Source organism: Eurosta solidaginis, chromosome 5 (genome assembly GCF_040869045.1).
Source record: "Eurosta solidaginis isolate ZX-2024a chromosome 5, ASM4086904v1, whole genome shotgun sequence".
Classification (NCBI taxonomy): domain Eukaryota; kingdom Metazoa; phylum Arthropoda; class Insecta; order Diptera; family Tephritidae; genus Eurosta; species Eurosta solidaginis.
In genome coordinates this window covers 171,246,041-171,262,143 of record NC_090323.1, presented here as the reverse complement: position 1 = coordinate 171,262,143, position 16,103 = coordinate 171,246,041, and the positions used below count along the sequence as shown (strand labels likewise).

Here is a 16,103-nt window from a genome sequence, read left to right as displayed (position 1 = left end):
CCAGACGTCTACCGCAGTTTCAAATAAGACTGCATTCATGATAGGCGCCGCGGACAATAGTGCTTCTAACCTCCTACAATATAGGTCCCAGTACGTGCTTCTGTAATTTGTAAAATACATTTTATCCTTAGATTTATATAAAGCTCACATTTTTTGGTAGGTGTAGTATGCCTGTGCATATGTATGCGTACGAATGTTTCTGGCGTTCTACGTTTAGCAAATTTTGCCGCCAAATTACAAAAATATTAATTATCGTTAATAAATGTTTAAACTTATTTATTGGCATTAAATCATTGTTTAAACGTGTCTTTAACATGCACTCCAATGCACTTTGCCATGTTGTAAATATGTACAACTGTGATGCAAATAACAGAGGAACCGAGTACTTTCCCTTCGAATCTAATATGTGCCGAAAAGTGTGGCTAACTAAACCTCGAATCAATTTCGTAAAAACACGAAAGACATTTAATTAAAAGCCAAGTACTGGCTTAAGAATAATCGAAAAAAAACCGGAAAAATATATCAGAAAATTTGAAAAACTGTTAAAGAACCATTTCCAATGAGTCTAAAATGATTCATCCAAGAAAACTGGTAGTTTCAAGATTTCACTAATGAAGTAAGTGCAATCTGAACAGCCGGGACTCGATTGTGTTGCCATGTCGTTTGCGGCTGCTGTTGCTACTCCGTGATGTTGTTTTTGCTCCTCCTTACTGTATTGAAAGCTTGTTGTATGCGTCGGTGGCATCGGTGGCCTTTTGCCGATAAACGTTTTGTTCATCAACAGGTTTTCAATTTATCTCCGTTTATTTAGGGCGTCGTCTTTTAAGAAGAGTTACGGAAGTTATTGAAGTTGCAGTTGACTCTTTTTATACTCAGTTGAGCAGAGCTCACAGAGTATATTAACTTTGATTGCATAACGGTTGGTTGTACAGGTATAAAGGAATCGAGATAGATATAGACTTCCATATATCAAAATCATCAGTACCGAAAAAAATTGATTTGCCATGTCCGTCCGTCCGTCCGTCCGTCTGTCCGTTAACACGATAACTTGAGTAAATTTTGAGGTATCCTGATGAAATTTGGTATGTAGGTTCCTGGGCACTCATCTCAGATCGCTATTTAAAATGCAAGATATCGGACAATAACCACGCCCACTTTTTCGATATCGAAAATTTCGAAAAATCGAAAAAGTGCGATAATTCCTTACAGAATACGGATAAAGCGATGAAACTTGGTAGGTGAGTTGAACTTATGACGCAGAATAGAAAACTGGTAAAATTTTGGACAATGGGCGTGGCACCGCCCACTTTTAAAAGAAGGTAATTTAGAAGTTTTGCAAGTTGTAATTTGGCAGTCGTTGAAGATATCATGATGAAATTTGGCTGGAACGTTACCCCTATTACTATATGTATGCCCAATAAAAATTAGAAAAATCGGATGAAGAACACGCCCACTTTTAAAAAAAAATTTGTTTAAAGTCAAATTTTACCAAAAAATTTAATATCTTTACTGTATATAAGTAAATTATGTCAGGATTCAACTCCAGTAATGATATGGTGCAACAAAATACAAAAATAAAAGAAAATTTCAAAATGGGCGTGGTTCCGCCCTTTTTCATTTAGTTTGTCTAGGATACTTTTAATGCCATAAGTCGAACAACAATTTACCAATCCTTGTGAAATTTGGTAGAGGCTTAGATTCTAGGACAATAACTGTTTTCTGTGAAAAAGGGCGAAATCGGTTGAAGCCACGCCCAGTTATTATACACAGTCGACCGTCTGTCCTTCCGCTCGGCCGTTAACAAGATAACTTGAGCAAAAATCGATATATCTTTACTAAACTCAGTTGACGTACTTATCTGAACTGTGTAAAAAATGGCCGAAATCCGACTATGACCACGCCCACTTTTTCGATATCGAAAATTACGAAAAATGAAAAAATTGCCATAATTATATACCAAATACGAATAAAGGGATGAAACATAGTAATTGTATTGGTCTATTGACGCAAAATATAACTTTAGAAAAAAACTTGGTAAAATGGGTGTGACACCTACCATATTAAGTAGATGAAAATGAAAAAGTTTTGCAGGGCGAAATCAAAAGCCCTTGGAATCTTGGAAGGAATACTGTTCGTGGTATTAAATATATAAATAAAGTAGCGGTACCCGACAGATGATGTTCTGGATCACCCTGGTCCACATTTTGGTCGATATCTCGAAAACGCCTTCACATATACAACTAAGGGCCACTCCCTTTTAAAACCCTCATTAATACCTTTAATTTAATACCCATATCGTACAAACACATTCTAGAGTCGCCCCTGGTCCACCTTTATGGCGATATTTCGAAAAGGCGTCTACCTTAAGAACTAAGGCCCACGCCCTTTTAAAATACTCATTAATACCTTTGATTTGATACCCATATCGTACAAACAAATTCTAGAGTCACCCCTTGTCCACGTTTATGGCGATATCTCGAAAAGGCATCCACCTATAGAACTAAGGCCCACGCCCTTTTAAAATACTCATTAATACCTTTGATTTGATACCCATATCGTACAAACAAATTCTAGAGTCACCCCTGGTCCACGCTTATGGCGATATCTCGAAAAGGCATCCACCTATAGAACTAAGGCCCACACCCTTTTAAAACACTCATTAACACCTTTCATTTGATGCCCATATAGTACAAACAAATTCTAGAGTCACCCCTGGTCCACGTTTATGGCGATATCTCGAAAAGGCGTCCACATATAGAACTAAGGCCCACTCCTTTTTAAAATACTCATTAACACCTTTCATTTGATACCCACATCGTACAAACAAATTCTAGAGTCACCCCTGGTCCACCTTTATGGCGATATTTCGAAAAGGCGTCCACCTATAGAACTAAGGCGCACGCCCTTTTAAAATACTCATTAACACCTTTCATTTGATACCCATATCGTACAAACAAATTCTAGAGTCGCCCCTGGTCCACCTTTATGGCGATATTTCGAAAAGGCGTCCACCTTAAGAACTAAGGCCCACGCCATTTTAAAATACACATTAACACCTTTCATTTGATACCCATATCGTACAAACAAATTCTAGAGTCACCCCTGGTCCACGCTTATGGCGATATCTCGAAAAGGCATCCACCTATAGAACTAAGGCCCACGCCCTTTTAAAATACTCATTAACACGTTTCATTTGATACCTATATAGTACAAACAAATTCTAGAGTCACCCCTGGTCCACGTTTATGGCGATATCTCGAAAAGGCGTCCACATATAGAACTAAGGCCCACTCCTTTTTAAAATACTCATTAACGCCATTCTTTTGATACCCATATCGTACAAACAAATTCTAGAGTCACCCCTGGTCCACCGTTATGGCGATATTTCGAAAAGGCGTCCACCTATAGAACTAAGGCGCACGCCCTTTTAAAATACTCATTAACACCTTTCATTTGATACCCATATTATACAAACGCATTCTAGAGTCACCCCTGGTCCACTTTTATAACGATATTCCGAAAAGGCCCACTCCGTTTTAAAACACTTATTAACACCTTTCGTTTGATACCCATATTATACAAACGCATTCTAGAGTCACCCCTGGTCCACTTTTATAACGATATTCCGAAAAGGCGTCCACCTATAGAACTAAGGCCCACTCCCTTTTAAAACACTTATTAACACCTTTCGTTTGATACCCATATTGTACAAACGAATTCTAGAGTCAACCCTGGTCCACTTTTATAACGATATTCCGAAAAGGCGTCCACCTATAGAACTAAGGACCACGCCCTTTCAAAATACTCATTAACACCTTTCATTTGATACCCATATTATACAAACGCATTCTAGAGTCACCCCTGGTCCACTTTTATAACGATATGCCGAAAAGGCGTCCACCTATAGAACTAAGGCCCACTCCGTTTTAAAACACTTATTAACACCTTTCGTTTGATACCCATATTATACAAACGCATTCTAGAGTCACCCCTGGTCCACTTTTATAACGATATTCCGAAAAGGCGTCCACCTATAGAACTAAGGCCCACTCCCTTTTAAAACACTTATTAACACCTTTCGTTTGATACCCATATTGTACAAACGAATTCTAGAGTCAACCCTGGTCCACTTTTATAACGATATTCCGAAAAGGCGTCCACCTATAGAACTAAGGACCACGCCCTTTCAAAATACTCATTAACACCTTTCATTTGATACCCATATTATACAAACGCATTCTAGAGTCACCCCTTGTCCACTTTTATAACGATATTCCGAAAAGGCGTCCACCTAGAGAACTAAGGCCCACTCCGTTTTAAAACACTTATTAACACCTTTCGTTTGATACCCATATTATACAAACGCATACTAGAGTCACCCCTGGTCCACTTTTATAACGATATTCCGAAAAGGCGTCCACCTATAGAACTAAGGCCCACTCCCTTTTATAACAGTTATTAACACCTTTCGTTTGATACCCATATTGTACAAACAAATTCTAGAGTCACCCCTGGTCCACCTTTATGGCGATATTTCGAAAAGGCGTCCACCTATAGAACTAAGGCGCACGCCCTTTTAAAATACTCATTAACACCTTTCATTTGATACCCATATTATACAAACGCATTCTAGAGTCACCCCTGGTCCACTTTTATAACGATATTCCGAAAAGGCGTCCACCTATAGAACTAAGGCCCACTCCGTTTTAAAACACTTATTAACACCTTTCGTTTGATTCCCATATTATACAAACAAATTCTAGAGTCACCCCTGGTCCACCTTTATGGCGATATCTCGAAAAGGCGTCCACCTATAGAACTAAGGCCCACACCCTTTTAAAATACGCATTAACACCTTTCATTTGATACCCATATTATACAAACGCATTCTAGAGTCACCCCTGGTCCACTTTTATAACGATATTCCGAAAAGGCGTCCACCTATAGAACTAAGGCACACTCCCTTTTAAAACACTTATTAACACCTTTCGTTTGATACCCATATTGTACAAACGAATTCTAGAGTCAACCCTGGTCCACTTTTATAATGATATTCCGAAAAGGCGTCCACCTATAGAACTAAGGACCACGCCCTTTTAAAATACTCATTAACACCTTTCATTTGATACCCATATCGTACAAACAAATTCTAGAGTCACCCCTGGTCCAACTTTAGGGCGATATCTCGAAAAGGCGTCCACCTATAGAACTAAGGCCCACGCCCTTTTAAAATACACATTAACACCTTTCATTTGATACCAGTATTATACAAACGCATTCTAGAGTCACCCCTGGTCCACTTTTATAACGATATTCCGAAAAGGCGTCCACCTATAGAACTAAGGCCCACTCCGTTTAAAAACACTTATTAACACCTTTCGTTTGATACCCATATTATACAAACGCATTCTAGAGTCACCCCTGGTCCACTTTTATAACGATATTCCGAAAAGGCGTCCACCTATAGAACTAAGGCCCACTCCCTTTTATAACACTTATTAACACCTTTCGTTTGATACCCATATTGTACAAACGAATTCTAGAGTCAACCCTGGTCCACTTTTATAACGATATTCCGAAAAGGCGTCCACCTATAGAACTAAGGCCCACTCCCTTTCAAAATACTCATTAACACCTTTCATTTGATACCCATATAGTACAAACAAATTCTAGAGTCACCCCTGGTCCACGTTTATGGCGATATCTCGAAACGGCATCCACCTATAGAACTAAGGTCCACGCCCTTTTAAAATACTCATTAACACCTTTCATTTGATACCCATATAGTACAACCAATTCTAGAGTCACCCCTGGTCCACGTTTATGGCGTTATATCGAAAAGGCGTCCACATATAGAACTAAGGCCCACTCCTTTTTAAAATACTCATTAACACCTTTCAATTGATACCCATATCGTACAAACAAATTCTAGAGTCAACCCTGGTCCACCTTTATGGCGATATCTCGAAACGGCGTCCATCTATAGAACTTAGGCCTACGCCCTTTTAAAATACTCATTAATACCTTTCATTTGATACACATATCGTACAAAATAAATTCTAGAGTCACCCCTGGTCCACCTTTATGGCGATATCTCGAAAAGGCGTCCACCTATAGAACTTAGGCCCACTCCCTTTTAAAATTATTATTAACACATTTCATTTGATACCCATATAGTACAAACAAATTCTAGAGTCACCCCTGGTCCACGTTTATGGCGATATCTCGAAAAGGCGTCCACATATAGAACTAAGGCCCACTCCTTTTAAAAATACTCATTAACACCTTTCATTTGATACCCATATCGTACAAACAAATTCTAGAGTCACCCCTGGTCCACGTTTATGGCGATATCTCGAAAAGGCATCCACCCATAGAACTAAGGTCCACGCCCTTTTAAAATACTCATTAACACCTTTCATTTGATACCCATATAGTACAAACAAATTCTAGAGTCACCCCTGGTCCACGTTTATGGCGATATCTCGAAAAGGCGTCCACATATAGAACTAAGGCCCACTCCTTTTAAAAATACTCATTAACACCTTTCATTTGATACCCATATCGTACAAACAAATTCTAGAGTCACCCCTGGTCCACGTTTATGGCGATATCTCGAAAAGGCATCCACCCATAGAACTAAGGTCCACGCCCTTTTAAAATACTCATTAACACCTTTCATTTGATACCCATATAGTACAAACAAATTCTAGAGTCACCCCTGGTCCACGTTTATGGCGATATCTCGAAAAGGCGTCCACATATAGAACTAAGGCCCACTCCTTTTAAAAATACTCATTAACACCTTTCATTTGATACCCATATCGTACAAACAAATTCTAGAGTCACCCCTGGTCCACGTTTATGGCGATATCTCGAAAAGGCATCCACCCATAGAACTAAGGTCCACGCCCTTTTAAAATACTCATTAACACCTTTCATTTGATACCCATATAGTACAAACAAATTCTAGAGTCACCCCTGGTCCACGTTTATGGCGATATCTCGAAAAGGCGTCCACATATAGAACTAAGGCCCACTCCTTTTAAAAATACTCATTAACACCTTTCATTTGATACCCATATCGTACAAACAAATTCTAGAGTCACCCCTGGTCCACGTTTATGGCGATATCTCGAAAAGGCATCCACCCATAGAACTAAGGTCCACGCCCTTTTAAAATACTCATTAACACCTTTCATTTGATACCCATATAGTACAAACAAATTCTAGAGTCACCCCTGGTCCACGTTTATGGCGATATCTCGAAAAGGCATCCACCCATAGAACTAAGGTCCACGCCCTTTTAAAATACTCATTAACACCTTTCATTTGATACCCATATAGTACAAACAAATTCTAGAGTCACCCCTGGTCCACGTTTATGGCGATATCTCGAAAAGGCGTCCACATATAGAACTAAGGCCCACTCCTTTTAAAAATACTCATTAACACCTTTCATTTGATACCCATATCGTACAAACAAATTCTAGAGTCACCCCTGGTCCACGTTTATGGCGATATCTCGAAAAGGCATCCACCCATAGAACTAAGGTCCACGCCCTTTTAAAATACTCATTAACACCTTTCATTTGATACCCATATAGTACAAACAAATTCTAGAGTCACCCCTGGTCCACGTTTATGGCGATATCTCGAAAAGGCGTCCACATATAGAACTAAGGCCCACTCCTTTTAAAAATACTCATTAACACCTTTCATTTGATACCCATATCGTACAAACAAATTCTAGAGTCACCCCTGGTCCACGTTTATGGCGATATCTCGAAAAGGCATCCACCCATAGAACTAAGGTCCACGCCCTTTTAAAATACTCATTAACACCTTTCATTTGATACCCATATAGTACAAACAAATTCTAGAGTCACCCCTGGTCCACGTTTATGGCGATATCTCGAAAAGGCGTCCACATATAGAACTAAGGCCCACTCCTTTTAAAAATACTCATTAACACCTTTCATTTGATACCCATATCGTACAAACAAATTCTAGAGTCACCCCTGGTCCACGTTTATGGCGATATCTCGAAAAGGCATCCACCCATAGAACTAAGGTCCACGCCCTTTTAAAATACTCATTAACACCTTTCATTTGATACCAATATAGTACAAACAAATTCTAGAGTCACCCCTGGTCCACGTTTATGGCGATATCTCGAAAAGGCGTCCACATATAGAACTAAGGCCGACTCCTTTTTAAAATACTCATTAACACCTTTCAATTGATACCCATATCGTACAAACAAATTCTAGAGTCAGGCCTGGTCCACCTTTATGGCGATATCCCTAAATGGCGTCCATCTATAGAACTATGGTCCACTTCCTCTTAAAATACTCTTTAATACCTTCCATTTGATACACGTGGCATACAAACACATTCCAGGGTTACCCTAGGTTCTTTTTACAACATGGTGATTTTCCCTTACTTTGTCTCCACAGCTCTCAACTGAGTATGTAATGTTCGGTTACACCCGAACTTAGCCTTCCTTACTTGTTTTTTATTAAATTTTCATTTATTGGAATTTTATAGTTGGTAGTGAGTGCGTGCGTGTGTGTGCGAAAAAATCGATTGGATTTGATTGTAAAATAGTGTTTACGCCACCTGACATATCCATAAGCGTGAGATTAATCATGGGTGAGGTTATGTTAGCGGGTTAAGCATACAATTTTCCACACTTCCATCTGAAGATAACAATGTTCTTTGTGAAAGGCGGCACTCAGTACCACCACTTCCTTATTATTTCAATTTATTTACAGCTACCCGAGCTGGCTAAAGATTATTGAATACTCCCGCGTTAGGTGTGCCTGTGTTAGCGGCGATCCGATAGTTCGAGTGGTCCAGAGGCAGTCGAGTTTGTTCTTGTCATCGATATACTCTAAAGGAGTTCTAGGAAGCTTGCGGTTTTAATAGGGTTAGACCACACTGGCATAGGTTTTAGAGGCATTAGCTCTACACTGCAATTGAAATAGTGATTGTTGCCATGTGGGGACACATCATATACAGGTCATATATTGCAAATGACGAGGTCGATTCTGTATAAGTAAGAATTTATTCTGTTACAGTATCCAGATCGAAGTTGGGCCCGAGTGAAGTGCGTCACCTTGGGAATTCTGCTTTCCTATATTGCTAGTTTCGAGTATAGGAAATTGAGAAGGTGGCTCTTCAGGCATTTATCAGCACAAGACTATGCCGCCTATTTGTAAATGAGACTGAGAGCCTGTTTATGCATTTTTGGTTCATACGGCTGAATTCTTGTGTGCAGGATTCCTCTTTAGTGCTTGCGGAGATGGCCCCTTATATTCCTGGAAGACGGCGTCTCATCAATCAGTTGTCTGTAAGGATGCCCAGGTTTTCTGAGAATTTAAGAGTATACGTCTTTTAAAACAAAATGAAAGGGTAAGCCATTCAAGCCTTGTAGTAACATGTTGTGGTTCACTGTGTTAAAAGCTTTGAACAAGTCAACTGCTAAGAGGGCTGCTCTTGTCTGTTCATATCCCCATTATTATTATTAGTAATTAGTCTGGAAGCACTACGACCTTTGTGCAGATCTATTGTGCAAGACCTTTCAACCTAATTTTGTATCTGGAGGCTCTTGATGTATCTAAGTACCTCTTCAGGCTTTTTACTCCACATCACATAGGGATTAAGAGTCCCACCACCTAGATGGGATAGTCTCTGCCTAGCTAGAGCGACGCATTCGCAGAAAATGTGAACCGGCGTTTCATCATCCAGCTCACAGAAACGACAAATTTGGGTATCAGATAGATTTAATTTACTTAGGTGATATCGTAGACCGCAGTGTCCCGTGTAGTAGCCAGTAAGAGTTCTTATTCTCATATCCCTAAATTTTCTCTCTAAATTTTTGAGACGTGTTTTTTTTTTTGCAGCAACATAAAACGCCTTGTCTTCAACATTGGTCTTTCTAGCCTCAATAATATACTTCAGGTTTCGACTATCCGTTCTTCTACCATAAACCCTTTACCTGCCGAAAGCTTTTTACATAAAAGGCCATTTTATATCTTTAGTATGTGACCCCTTCGAATCTTCGACACTAAATGCCTTTTTTCGTGAGAATATTCCTCAACACGTCGGAGCTTGCGAGATTGTCGAGAAGTCTGTTACGATGAACTACAGCCCCTATTTCGGGAAGGTTTTGCCGATTATGCTTATCTCCGCCTTACCGGGCCTGCAATTTTGAGAAAGCTCCTTTGTGAATTACTTCATGCCGGTCCCCAAATTTCAATACAAATTTAAGAAACCTAATTATCAATATTTGAGCTATTTTAATTGGAGGTAAAACTTTAAATCTTTTTAAAATAGTTCAGACTACGACGGCAATGCAAGTTGTAAACTTTAAACCTCTCATATGGTTCAGAGCGCCATGTTTACTTAGCAAAGCAGTGTGCTATAGCAGCACTTTATTGTTTAGGGCTCCTTCTGTGGACTCACAAAGGCAAATATTAATGATATTATAAATAACTGGGAAAGAAAGCAGCTTAGACAATATTCGATTGAATGCCCACAGCAAAGCCAAATTGATTATACTCCCAGCAATGAGAGTATCATTCAAACACTTTAGTCTAAGCAGGTATGGCCTTGAAGGTTTCGTGTGGTTATGCTAAATCATTCCCAAGATGGTCGGGTTAATACCTTAATGGTGCATGTTACCGACACGTACCGGATCTGCATTCGGAAAAGGACCATCAATATCGATAACACTCCCCAAGGCCACCGGTGAGTTTTCTTATCGCTACAACAACAACTACAACATATCACTTAAGAAAGATAAATCTATCCGATACACAAATCTGTCGCTGAGGCTGAAAGAAAAGCCGGTTCAAATTTTGTGCGAATGCAACGCTCTGACAAAGCAGACACTCTCCCATCTAAGTGACGTGATTCTTTATTCTCTCGTGATATGTAGTAAAAGGATGTACAAAACGGGGCATCTTGCAATACACTTTTTGGAAATTTCTCTTTAAGCTACAAACTTGAAACCTCTTACATGACTTATACTGGAAACTTTAGCGCTCCGAGATAATGCACCAAAAGCTGAACAATTTGTGTTTTCTTCTTTTTATTTCCTCGCCACTGTACTGTTTAAGAAATGTAAATGAACACATTGTAGTTAAGAAACATTGGCTTGAAGACACATTTCGATTTCTTGTACATGTACAATATCTTATACTCCAAAGCGTCCTCGACCTTTCGCATACTTTGACTTAGCTAGCGCAGCCGTTGTGCTTTCGATCTGCGGCTGTGTTCGAGTCTGCATACAATTGCATTAAGCAAAGTGCCCATCTATGCAAACTCTTGCCTTTTCATGTCGATTCCGTTTTCATTTTCTTTTGGAATGAAAGCAACAGTAACCCACTATCAAGTTAGTTATTCATAAGTACGATTTGAAAGGAAGCTGTTGACAAACAGACCTAGCCAGTGGCAACAACATTGTAACAGCAACATTTTTGACTGCTTTATCTTCGTGTTGCTCACAAAAGATGTTGATTGATTTGGTGGCATCTGTGTGCGCCGGCATTAAAATTTGACGAGCTTTAACGCTACTCACCCGTCGACTGCTGTACATATGCACAGAAGTATGTTCGTCAGCATGTTGTTGGCTAGTGCTTTCTTTTGCTTTCAATTATGTTGCAAGTGAAAACAACAATAAAAAAGATTTTCAATCACGCAGCGTAGGTTGGCTGCATCGGCGGCGCTAAATGAACTGACACACAATAGCCACTTTAGTAGTTCCATATACGGTCAGCGTTAATGATATGAATTCGCAAACGAAACAAGGAATGCGTATCCTAAGTTGCGAGCTATAAGACTCCTTATTGAAAGAGCTGACGTTTTGTGAAGTGAGTTATCATGGTAGTCAGGAAGATATACTTAAGGGAATCTTATTGGAAGATGCAGGAGAATCGACGTTATTTTTAGGTTCCCCAGTCTTTCAACGTGTAAGCCCAGCATACAGTGTCCTGGGATTGTGGCAGTAACTCTAAAGTTTTCTTTTTTTTGAATGTCTTCTTTTAATTTTCTTTGGATTGATATGAGTGCAGGATGTATCCCGACCGCCTCAGCAGCGTTCACTAATACACTTGCTTTTGCAAGTTTGTCCGACTGCTCGTTGTCCTACATCTTTTTGCATAACGTGCTTGCCTCGGCTTCTACACTGACTTCACCCCAGGAGTCCACATGCTCTATCTTTACACAGTACTTCCGCTTAAAAGATACTAGCGGAGTGGGGAATACAGACGGAAGGGGAGTCAACAGTTCTTACACTGCAGACTATTTTGAACTCGTCGGTGAAGAATGGAATTGCCTCCTGCCTGCCGACCCCATCTTCACTTCAGTCCAGCTCTTGAAGGGCCCCTCACTTTATAACTCATACCAAAACTTAGCGAAGTCGTGTGGCAATCTTCCTTATTAAAGCGGAATAGAGACAAGCTGTAACACATTAAAAGCTGTAATGGGGTACGACTTTGAAAGGTGCATTTTATACATTGATAACGGCTGTGGACGTAAATGAACTTTCCGAGGTCATTTAATTGTATTCAAGGGCTTGCCTGCGCAATTCATAGCTTCTTCAATCCAATTGTCAACCCCACATGCACGAGGCAAATCACAAATATGAATGTATCAGGCACATATTTAAGACATGAGACTCTGGTGACCCAAAAATCGTTTCGAAAAGACGAAGTAGGAAAATCAGATGGTTTTACATGGCCATATCAAATCGTGTCCGAAAAGGTTGGTCTGGTACCGTCATCGTCCGAGTTTACAGAGCGTTTCTGATCAATATCCGGCAAGGAATCATCTAAATCGAAAACAATTCTCAAAATTTTCTTAAAGTGCCTTTATGCTGAAAGCACTAAAGTAGAATTTACATTCAAAGGATGCGTAGAACAGGCTATTTTTTCTTCCAATCCAAGGAAGGGCGTGTTAAAAATTTCACTGTGATCTTAAGTTCTGCGTGCGATAAGTGGGATGATCGTTGGTGGGCGACAGCAAGAAAAACAATCAAGGGAGCATCCGGTGGCCAAGTACTAGGTAATCAACCTGGAGTTCGGGTCGTTGGACTTGAGTGGTGGTATGATAGCAGTCAAAGAAGCGGAGAAGAGTATTGGATCAGTGGCAGCGGGTCTACGGAGCGCGTACTAGTATCGAAGCCGAAAGGATAGGGGTGGCGATGATGACGAAGGCGCTCTTTGCTTTACTTTGTGTAGTATGTGCTTCTCACGAGGTAGTCGGATTGGTCATCTAAAAATGGAACAGCCAGAACTCAGATTACTATTCGCTTGCTTGCAGCATAGGGGCCCAAATATGTGCACGCTTTATGATAGGCACCTTATGACAGCTGTGGCTGTTATGTGAAAAGTGCTAATGGCAGCTGGGGTTATACCAGCCGAAGCCCGTGTTCTGCAGTATTTCCTAAAGGTACAATATTAGCCCTCGGTGCCCACTCACTGACCGACGCTTTAAGGCAAAGCTGTAGAGGAAGGCTCGAGGAGTATTGGGAATATTGAGCGCGCCAGTATCTGCCCATAGGCTTTCCTTTAGCTACTTATCAGCACTAGCGAAACATGCGCAAAGAAAGCCACTCCCACTGACTTATTAAGGGCATTGGGTATTTTGTTTGGCATCATTTTCTCTATAAATGGCAGAATATATCCATACACTTTTTTCTACCCAAAATGTGCACCTATTCTCCTCACTCATACCTTCCAATAAGCGGCAAAATATGCTTAACAGTTTATTACTGTAACCCATTATCAACAACAATTTTATACTCGGGACGGATGGACGCTTCGACGTGGATACATTTTGGTGTTTATTCCAATTAATGTTTTCTATGATAGAACGTTCCTATAGCGGTACTGCAATGGGCTTTCGATTTATCTAAAAAATAATAATTTTGGTGATATTCGCGTTCATTATTTTCCAAGGGCTTGTACGGCAAGCAGCCTGCGAATCGAAGTCATTAAATAATTAAGGTTAGGCATTTAGCTGAGTACTGCGAGGCTTTTGACCAGCTCAGAGGGAGTAGAGCAAGTTTAACCTATAGGTGCAAAATTTAATTATGTATATAGATATAGATCCAGTTGCATCTTTAATGGTTCTTTTACAAACAAATTTCGAAAAACCACTCGGAATCTTCTAGGTGTCTTGGCCGGGCCACAGCTCAGGGATGGTGCCGGTCAAGATTTAATGTAGAAAAGAAGAAAAAGTTTGGTATTAGAATTTTAATATTCACAAATAGTCTTTATTGAAGATAAAGATTAAACAATTTATATATATATGTATTTGCAGGTTACCTTTTAGTTGGTGAAGCTGGAAACTGTGGCGGGATACGTCCTTTCTCCTTGATGTGTGAAAACAAGTGAAGTAAAAGAACATAACAGGTCAATACCGCTTGCCAGTCAAACTGTTTATTTATTCCAGCGATGTTCATTTGTATGGTTAACATAAACAATTTGACTGGCACTGTTAACCGATATAAGAAAAATGCGAGGGCGACCTTTTATGTTTGGAGTTTGGGCTGTCGGCCTAAACATGCCGGCCCCCTTGCGACACGCAAGATCTATTTGGACATATTCCGCCGCTGGTTCGCAGTTTAAATTAAATTAAATTAAGCTTAAAACTATTTTCAGCTCAGGTTCCGTTTGAATTACCTAAAGTCGAAAATTGAAGAAAAATAAATGAAGGTACACATGGTTCTAATTCAGTGGCACATTTATTTTCAAGTTTCATGTATGTGGGTAGGTATAAAACATAGTTAAATTTACTATTTCGTAAAAAAAAAGAACATTTGTATATAAAGGAAGTTCATTTTATGAATAACTTTACAATTATTCCAAGGTTTCAAAAACCAAGTATGAAAAATATTTAAAAAATCCATTTTATGTATAAGTATGTAGGCATATATATTTTATGTGTGTAAGTATATATATAAAAAAGTATGTAAAATTACTCTTTGATAAAAATATGAATTTAACAGGCGCCAGACAATACCCAGCCAAAGATGGTGTTCTGTGCCAACAGGGGCCCCAAAGTTCCGGCTGGTATGGCACCCAGCATAACCTTCGGGACCACGTCGGCACCGAGCACCAATCGGACTGGGTCGGCGACGTAGAACCGTGGGTCTGCGAGCCTGATGTTGGCATATGGCGTGGCTACCGTTGCATCCAGGCTTGTTAGTGGGGTTTGCCTCCGGAAATGAGGCAACGCCACGGCATAAGTGGTGACGGTTTCCATCTGCCCATGCTTGCCCCGCAGCTTGATGAAGCACCCACGCCGATCCCCCAGAACCGTCACATCAAGGCCGAGCCGGCGGATGAGCTCATCCGCGATGATGGACGTTGCAGCGCATGGATCGAGTAAAGCTCGAACCAGGTGCAAGCGCCCACCGGACTCAATCTTAACAACGGCCGTGGGTGCAACCGACGTGAGGCACTGGATCAGCTGCGGCGGCGCACGTGGGCTGACAACCGTCCCAGCCCGGAAAGCACTCGTTGGATGGAGGTGGAATGCGGATGAGTCCACTCTCCATTTTTTATTATTGTGTTGTGCATGCTGCACACGTCGTCTTTTTCTTCTATTCTGGCTGCTCCTCTGCGGTTGGAAAGTTTTCATTTCCAATCCGCTAGCGATCACCTCGTGCCTGAGTAGAGGTCGAAAACGGCGCGGTTGGAAAGTTTTCATTTCCAATCCGCTCGTAGAGGGCGGGCGGAATGCAGATGATTCCACTCCGCGAGCTACACCTGGGCGGAAAGCAGACGTTTCCGCTCCAGAGGACTCCGTTTCGACCTCGGACGCGTTTAATGAGAGGGTGTCGCTATCCTCTACGGTGGTTCTCAGTGGCCTGCGATGCCACGTGTTTCGTTGCCGACGCGTCGTGTCCTGAGCTTCCGCGATATGCAGCATGGTGTGGTGGTCGTCCTTGCACTTATTGCACCGTCCCTCATGTGTGCAGTGTGCTGCGCTATGCAGAGGCGACAGACAGTTGGTGCAATAGTTTTTTTTTATTACAAAATACCACCTTTTTTCCGGTGTGCTACCGCGGAAGACAGGACACACCCTGC

At 40.7% G+C, this 16,103-nt stretch overlaps 1 pseudogene; it reads right to left on the bottom strand.

Moving 5' to 3' along the window:
- LOC137254329 (trypsin-1-like) overlaps positions 1-13,791 on the bottom strand; it is a 28,785-nt pseudogene extending 14,994 nt beyond the window's left edge.
- Positions 13,792-16,103: the final 2,312 nt, after the last annotated feature.